The sequence below is a fragment of the Acanthopagrus latus genome, chromosome 22 (assembly GCF_904848185.1).
Source record: "Acanthopagrus latus isolate v.2019 chromosome 22, fAcaLat1.1, whole genome shotgun sequence".
NCBI classification, from domain to species: Eukaryota; Metazoa; Chordata; class Actinopteri; order Spariformes; family Sparidae; genus Acanthopagrus; species Acanthopagrus latus.
The window spans coordinates 20,785,878-20,794,050 of NC_051060.1; the positions used below are offsets into that span (position 1 = coordinate 20,785,878).

The following is an 8,173-nucleotide window of genomic DNA, read 5'->3' on the forward strand; positions in this document are numbered from 1 at the left end:
CCACTGGACTAAAGACCTTCCAGCCATTTAATAATGGCATATATTTATTACATAATCTTCACTGTGTAACCTGGTAAACTTGAACACATACACCATCGTTCTGCAAAACATCAGCGTTAGCATTAGGCTAAGCGTAGCCTCAGAGAGACACTCGCCTGCTGTAGCTGCTTTGTCTTCACTAATCACCTCTTGTTCCTGTATCAGTTCCTTTACAAGTTATTAGTCCCCTTTACCTTCATGTTTACTGCAAACTTTGCTGTTATTCATTTTCCCTATATTGACAGTCTGTGGAAGGCAGTCAAGTGTGAAATTTTAATTGTGTGCTAAGATCCTTCTCCAGGTCCCCGGGGTAAAAGGTGGAGATGTAGATCTGGTTCAGTGAGGTTTTCACTGCCTGCAGCGCCTATTGATCAGCAGAGAACTGTAAATAGTTGGGGGCATGTGGACGGATGTAGTCGAGCCCGGCTGCTTTCAGCACACGCTGCCTTGCCTCGGTGTTACAAAAGATAAAGTCTTTCTCTTCTCTGTCCTCTGCTGACAGTGTTCAGATAAAGTTAGATTATTGAAAATCACGGTTCACTAAGGGGGAAACCAGGGATCATTTAAAACCAAAAAAAAACAGGAGGATGGAGGACAAGGGGTGGGAGAAAACGAGTGGGCGGAAAAGCAGTGTACCATAGCTGGCTCTCTCACTTAAGAGCAAACCATTCTTCCTCTAAAGGAATTAATCCTTGTATTGTACTGGAAAATTCCCCCTGAATGAGCCGCACTAAACCAAATTCAGGCCAAGTAGTCTGGCCTGAGAGATTTGTGTCGACATTAGCGCATGCTCCAGAATTTACAAAGACACCAAAAAGCACTTGAAATTCCATTTTGCTTTCAGGAAACTTAGGACGGATTTGTATTTCTGTGCCGGGCAAATCACACGACCGCCATGAAAAAAACCTTGACTCTAACAAAGACTAACAGTGATACTCTCGCTGTGCTGCTCTTCCTCCTCCGAGCTCTGGTGTAAACACAGAGTGCTATTTTTGGTGCTCCTTGGGTGCAGGTGTCCAATTATATTTCACACTCTTGTGAATGTGCACCGAGAGGGTGCCGGGGGTAGAGTGGCCCTAACTCGCTGCCTGCTGCCCCCTCAGTGGAGCCCGGGGGGAGAAAAGTAAGGCCAGAAGAAATCAGAAAGTATCCAGAGAGGAAAGGAAAATCTTGCAAACTCTTTTGTGGATTCGTCTTTATGTTCCAGGCTATTTTATCGATACTAGCCTGCAATCACAAATCACAATTTACCTCAAAATCAGTACGTTCTGTCCTGAGAGCCTCCGCTGGGACCCAGGACGGTGTGACATGCAGTAGATGTTCTCCATTATCTGTATCTGTTCAACCAACTAAACTACCAGGACGTTTTTAATTTAAACTGATTTCGGTTCAGAGGTTGATATATTTATTATTCAGTAGAAAACGGATCAATGTTTTCGATCAAGAGTTAGAGAAGTCTTCAAAGAGTTTATCACCTTGAATGAATAAAATTCAATTTGCTAACCTAGGAGGATTTTTCTTCGTCATGAAGATGGATACTGACGCATCTTACCGGGTTGGTTCTTGTACATCTGGACTGGATACTGTCCAAGTTCTCACCCACAGACGGGTCAGATTCAGTAGCACGGTCAGCTTTAAACTGTGACGCTTTCTTGTCAAGTTCTGCAGGTGAAGGGCTCTGAGGTCAAGTCAGAGGAATCATGTAATATCCACGGCCTTTCAAAATAAAAGCTTGCTGACAAACAGTTCACATACAATGACTTTTTGTCATAAGTCATGCTTTAATTTGGTGTAGGAACAAAGAAAGGATTCGAATCTACCTCGTTAGGATCAGGAAAACTACTTTCAGTCTTGTAAGTTACGTAAGGGAAGTACGTAAGGTAACTTAAATGCAAATCACTCTTCATACATGGTCACACATTTCCCAGTAACGTCCCCCTAACTTAGACTTTTCTTTCTCTTTACACTACTAAACTAGAAGTGATGCTAGATGTGTGTTTATCGGTCAGACTGCCCGGGCTGCTGTAATCAACTCCGTCAGGCTTCTGAACCCTCGGTGTTGACGCATACAGAATCGATCGTGTCAAAAGTTCAGATTCCTTTATGTAAACTGTGAAACACAGGCGGGACATGAGCCTCAGACCTGCTCCTGACCACGCAGGACAGGCCACACAAACATAAACAGAGGACGCGGCAGAGTACTCACGCACCCAGGAGAGACAAGACAAACACACAGAGGGAGAGAGAATACTTCTGTTACTCTGCCTTTCTCAGTCAAAGAAATTCCCCGTCCTCCTTCTCCATCTTCATCTCAACATCTCTGACATGAAGCAGCCAGTTCCTCTCCGTCCGTAACCTCCGAGGCCGACCTGGACACACGTTGTTGGGGCTGTGAACACCTGAGTTTTTCCTCACAGATCAAAAGGTCGTTGCTGAGACACTTTTCCGTCTCCTGGACAAGAGGGGAGCCGCTGCAGCGTCGGGCTGTGATGAGTTGGGGATCTGCAGGTGAAGGTCAGGTCAGCGCAGCAATGTGAGGTGAATTTTTCCTCTTTTTTTTAACATTTCATGAGAGCTCGCCGCGGAAACGGAAGTTCGTTCCTCGGCTATTTGTTTACAGCATGTACACATTTTCCAGTCCAGATGGTTTGTGGTCCTCTGGGCTTTATTTTAGTAGTTCTTGTTTAGCTTCTTTTTTTCTTTTTTTTTGTCTTTGCTCAGAAGGAACATGTCGGTGGGTGGAGAGAGAGGATTTCGGAGGTTTTGTTCACGTACATGCTTAGACGTGCTCTACATTCTGGAAGGAAGAGTTCTCTTAAAATCGATAAGCACATCTCCTGGAGTGTGGCTCCTCTTGTTTCCGAGATATCTTTTTGTTTGTTTGTCTGTTGAACGCATTAGCACCGAGAGGAAAATGGAGAGTTGGTTTTGTTTTGTTTGTCCTCGCCGCTGAATTCTGGGATGTCCTGAGGAGCCCAGCATAATCTGAAGGGACCAGTCCTTGAGATAAATTGGCACATACAGAGCAATGGTGGGAGTACATCACCAAAATAAATGCTTTTCCAATACCAGCGCGGTGACAGGCCCAATCTCAACAATGCTCCGAGGCTTCAGCGAAGGTGACAGGACTGGCAATCAAATAGACCTCATCACCTACACTGAATTCAAACAAGATTGTCCTTTTTTTTTTCTGGATGCCTGGAGTGAAGCTTTTATCCAACATGGAGAAAAAAAAACAAGCTGTGCGAGGGGATTTTTTTTATTATTATTTAAAGAGAAACCACATAGTTCCTAGAATTTAAATGGAGAACTGAGGTACCGCATTCTTGCTTGTGCAGCTGGTTGAAGTGCAGACATGACATTTAACTGAATAATGAATGCCCGGAATACATTTTAGCCACTCGCTGTTTACTTGCCTTAGAAACGAGCTGGATGTCGCAGAGTCGAGTTTCACTCTGAAAGAAAACCGTGAAAGCGACGGACCCAATGTGAAGCGCGACGAAGAGAAAATGATATTTGTTTTACGTGTGTCACATAGTTAGCGAGTGACGGTGGCTGTTTAGCAACAACAAGAACAATTCCCATAATCCACCACTACTTAACGACGTAACCAAACTCGGGGTTTTTGTCATTGTTTTGACTGAGAGAGAAAAGAGGAAGCATGGTTTATGGCATTTAATCTTTACATAACCAGGGGGCTCTCTATCGAAACAAAACAAAAGACGTTTGCATTCTGCTCTAACCGGAGAAATACCACTATGAATAAAACACTGCTGGCACAGATGTTCACAGACGAGGTAATATTTAGTGTTTCATAGTCTCATTTGCTGAATCCCCAATCCTGGAAGTAGCCACGGGTGACAGAATAAATGCACTGTTACCTTAAATGAACACTTGGATAACGTACACAACTCGATAAAATATATAACAAGATGTTTTGATGCAAAATTCCTACATACCTGAAAGGAGTGCGATGGGTGGTGTCTTTCTTTTAAGCATCTGATCCCGTGTGTTTGTAGCCTCGTGTGTCCGTTCTTACTGAAGCTATCATTGACATTCTCATTAGCTTAGCGACTCGAGCAGTAGTCAAGTGTTGCTATAAAAAGCCAAGGACATCATCAAGTAGGCCTTACTACATTAGTTTGAGGGACTGCAATATTCATGTATTTATTTATTTTGAACAGCCCCCCACGATTTTTATCCTCACGGAGCTACATTAGCTTAATTAGCTAGGCGGGTAATGTGTGCAAGCAAGATGAGTCATTTCAGAGAATCGACAGGTTGCCTCGTAGAAATGAAAATCACGTTTGAGTCTGTCCCTGAGAGCCGGGACCCATTGTTCACACAAATTACAAAGAATTTCGAGCTTGACTGATGTAGTAACAATGGGCTAAATAAGCTTATGATGAAGTTATTAGTGTCATCACTTTCCCATTTCTTTCTTCTCCATTGTCTACTTTTGTGGAAGCGGAGCAACGGGGGAATTTATAACAAAAAATAATTCAAATTTAGCCCAGTAGACTGAGTTGATTTAAACATTATTTAACACCCCAGTACCAGGAATTTCCAATCTGTTCCTCGGTGCAGGCCTTTTTCCTGGAAACACGCTTGTTAACGTGCAGCACATTTCAAAGACACGACCAGGAGCATGTCCCGGGGCCAAATTCACACATTAATTCAAAGGTGCAAATCTCAATAATCATCAGTGTCACTTCTCCTTAGTCCAAAAATGTTCTTTAAAAGCTGTTGAAGGCATGTGTGAAAGTTTATTTACATAAATGCAGCATCACGCCAGAGGTGATTTAAAAGTTGCTGATATGTTATGAACTGACACACAGTATTCACATCATTATTTGTATTTTAAGCCATTATTGATCAATAACTTGACCTAAGTTTATTGAATTATTCTTGTTTTAAGTATATCTCTTGCGTCGGCTCCCTCCATATTATCGGAGCCGGTTTGTAACAATATGTTCTGAATAATGATGCTGAATTATTTCACTCTAATCTGTAACTGAGTCCTTAAAGTTTTATGTATTTTTCAAGTGAATAATTGGATCTGTGCAGCTAGAATGCACCAACCTGTTTTCATTGGAAATCAACGTGTAAGTATTTCCTAACATCAGGTAAACTGTTTTGTAACTCTAGTGTAGCAACCCGGCTCATTAATTCTACCTCCAAGCTACAGACGTCATTTTCTATTCTACACTCTTTACAAATGTCAGTTTATTTATTAAAACCTGGCTGAAATATAAAACTATTCTTTAGAAGTTGCAATATGTAAGAACTGGTCATCTGTGAAATTCAGCCGCTAACTGCTGCGCAGCTGTAGCTGCCCATAGCTAGTTAGCTCAGTTAGCCGTTCAGCGAGCGGTTCTGTCTGGGAGCTGAACGGACCAGGAGACTGTTGGGCCGGAGAATTTCTGACCGTGGCACCACATGTTCGTGCAGATGACCGGCTGCAGGGTGAGTGTAGCTGTTCATATACTTACACTAACGTGTATATTGCATCTTGTCTTTGGTAGCGTTTACTTCCGAGGACGTGCACAACCAACACTCCAACCAGAACACGTGAGGCAGGAACCAGACACAATGTTAAAACCGTGTTTATCTTCGGCCTCAGTGTTTACACCGCTAGTACAGGAGCTTTGGGCCTGAACCGACCAGGGCTAGCTGGTTAGCATGCTTACATAAATAGATATCTCTAAAAATACAACACATAAACTGCTATATACACACATATATACCTAAAATTCTTGCATAATGCCCCTTTAGGTACATTTTCCTCTACACCTTCTGAACCTAAACAAGGCACCTTGTGACCTTTGCTGGCAGTGGAGTGTTTTTACATTTTGGGGTTGCTAAATTTACGACCACCAGAGCGTAAACAACATTTCCAGCCAACAAATAGATGAATAATAATCGTAAATCATCCGTCCTCTGCGGCGCCTCAGTGTCATCTGACTGGACCCGCGTCTCTGCCGCAGCTCACTTCAGGCTTTTGGCTCAGACTGTTGTGCTTCTACATAAAAACCGCCCATGTGGAACTTTTAAAAGGAGACTTTATTGGAGATTTTCAGTTAACGTACAGTTAGTCAGTAAAACCAGACAGCTGTAAAACGAAGACTGCTGTGAGATGTCGCCGCTTTCATTGACCTTCCAGCACTTGATAGAAATGGGAGGTTCTTAAAATAGGACGTTTAAAGTAATTCTTTCACCCGGTGACAGTGCATCCCGGCTCTTATTTCTTCTCTGCCAATCAGTGTCCCGACGCCGCGCTCTGAAGCCGTCACAGCGATCGGTTCGGCTCTCCTCTAAACTTATTTGCCTTAGGGCCACCTTTTCCTGTCCTTTCACTCCATTTCCCTCTTTCATTAACCTAATCGCTCACAGTCTGATTTCCCTCCGCCTTTCCCCTTCGCTAGTCCTCTGGCCCATCCCAGAGGGGAGCATTGTGAAGGTGAGTCAGCCGATTAGCGTCCAGCTGATGTACTGTCCCTTCCAGATACGACCTCCATTGTGTCCCACCGGACCAGCCCACCGTACGGCAGGGCAGCCGGTCAAAGAGAGGCTAGATGACGTTTCGGAAAGAGGCGGATGACAGATGGTTGCGGGGCAGATTGTACTGACGTGGCACGTGATTTTTTTTTTTCCTCGAACCCCTTCAACAACCAGATCGACCTCACTTTGAAGAGAGCATCAAACAGAGTGATGGAGAGACTTTGGAAATTGGTGCAGATATTTTTTTTCTGGCACAGAATCTGTCACAGTTTTTGAAAGCTTTTTTCACTGGAACCAAAAGGAAAAATACGGTAGTTTCCTCATCAATCAATAGTGACACCTCACACAGTACAGTACGCAGAAACTGGGAGTAGTTCCCAGGAATAACTTCCCAATTTGACCTAGAAACTGCAATCACTGCTGCAGTAAAACACCTGGTTGCATTAGTGACCAGGAAGGTTTTGTTACTTCCTGGTCTAGTTGAAAGAATGTCAGTTTTGAAGCGTCTCGAGTCACGTTGGTAAGAGGAAGCGCAAATCAGCGAGGGAGCAGACTTTGACACAACACCTGCGCTCTCCATCAAGCGAGCGTCCATCCGTTCCCTCTGCTTTCACCTCGGGTTCGATCGCTCTTCATCTCAGCGTTTGAGGCTCGTTTGCAGTTGTAGAGTTTCCACAGTTTTCCTGGAGATAGCTGCCGGTGGAGGGAAGCTTCCTTTGTGCTGTAATTTGACGTTTGTTATTTTGAGGGGAAAAAAAATCCAACCTGAAGGCAGAGATGGTGAAAACAAGACGATCTGGTGTCAATTTTCCGCATCAAAAAGCCTCAATAACAGATTTTGAGGTTGTGTTAATGACGACTTGTGTGATGATTAATCCTCAGATATCAGTGGATCTAAATATTGACCACTTTCTTAATGAATCGTCCCTGATAAACCCGAGTCAGCCGCCGCGGAGTGGAACAAAAACTAAACAGCCGCTACGTTTTTCCAATTAGACTTCTAATTACATTTCATAATTACTTCATAATTTCCTTGCCGTTATTTTGCATCTCCTCGAGTAAAACTCCAGCGAGCAAAGTCACTTTAAGCTTGAAGTCATAAGTATTTGGAATCCATAATTAATGAATGACAAACTACTACAAATTCCACAAGATTTGAATCATTTCCCACTCAGTGTTCACATGATACTCGTACCCACACAGGTGTTTTTACTTACCGTGCCTAATTAGACATCTTCTCTGGACTGCGTGGGCGTGTACACACTCTGCCTGACTGACATTTTTCCCCTCAGACTCTCTCAGCTTTGTTGCACCTGTTGATCGGATCAGACAGAACAGAGAGACAAACAGCAGGATGGCCGTGGTGTTGGACCAACGCAAGAACAGAATCAACGCAGCTGCAGATGCAGAGAAAGGTAAAAACAGTGTCTTTTCTAATAACTTGTTAAATTTCTGCTTGCTGTCTTTGTTACTGCGTATCACAAACAGGTGAGGGTAAGTTTATAATCGGCTGTTTTGTTAATGAGGATGCAGTCAGACTGAGACAGACAGATATCACGTACGGAAGCCGTGCGTAGGAAGAGGAAGTCGCATACAAGAAAAATGTGGGGCTGAAATCCGGAGGTGAAGCACA

General features: G+C 43.5%; 1 long non-coding RNA gene across 1 annotated transcript; it reads right to left on the bottom strand.

The window, feature by feature from the left end:
* Positions 1-6,680: 6,680 nt before the first annotated feature.
* Positions 6,681-7,954, bottom strand: LOC119011982. The gene is made up of 2 exons (XR_005072318.1): positions 7,758-7,954; positions 6,681-7,305 (listed from the first exon to the last, which is right to left on the bottom strand). It is a non-coding gene; the product is annotated as an uncharacterized LOC119011982 (long non-coding RNA).
* Positions 7,955-8,173: the final 219 nt, after the last annotated feature.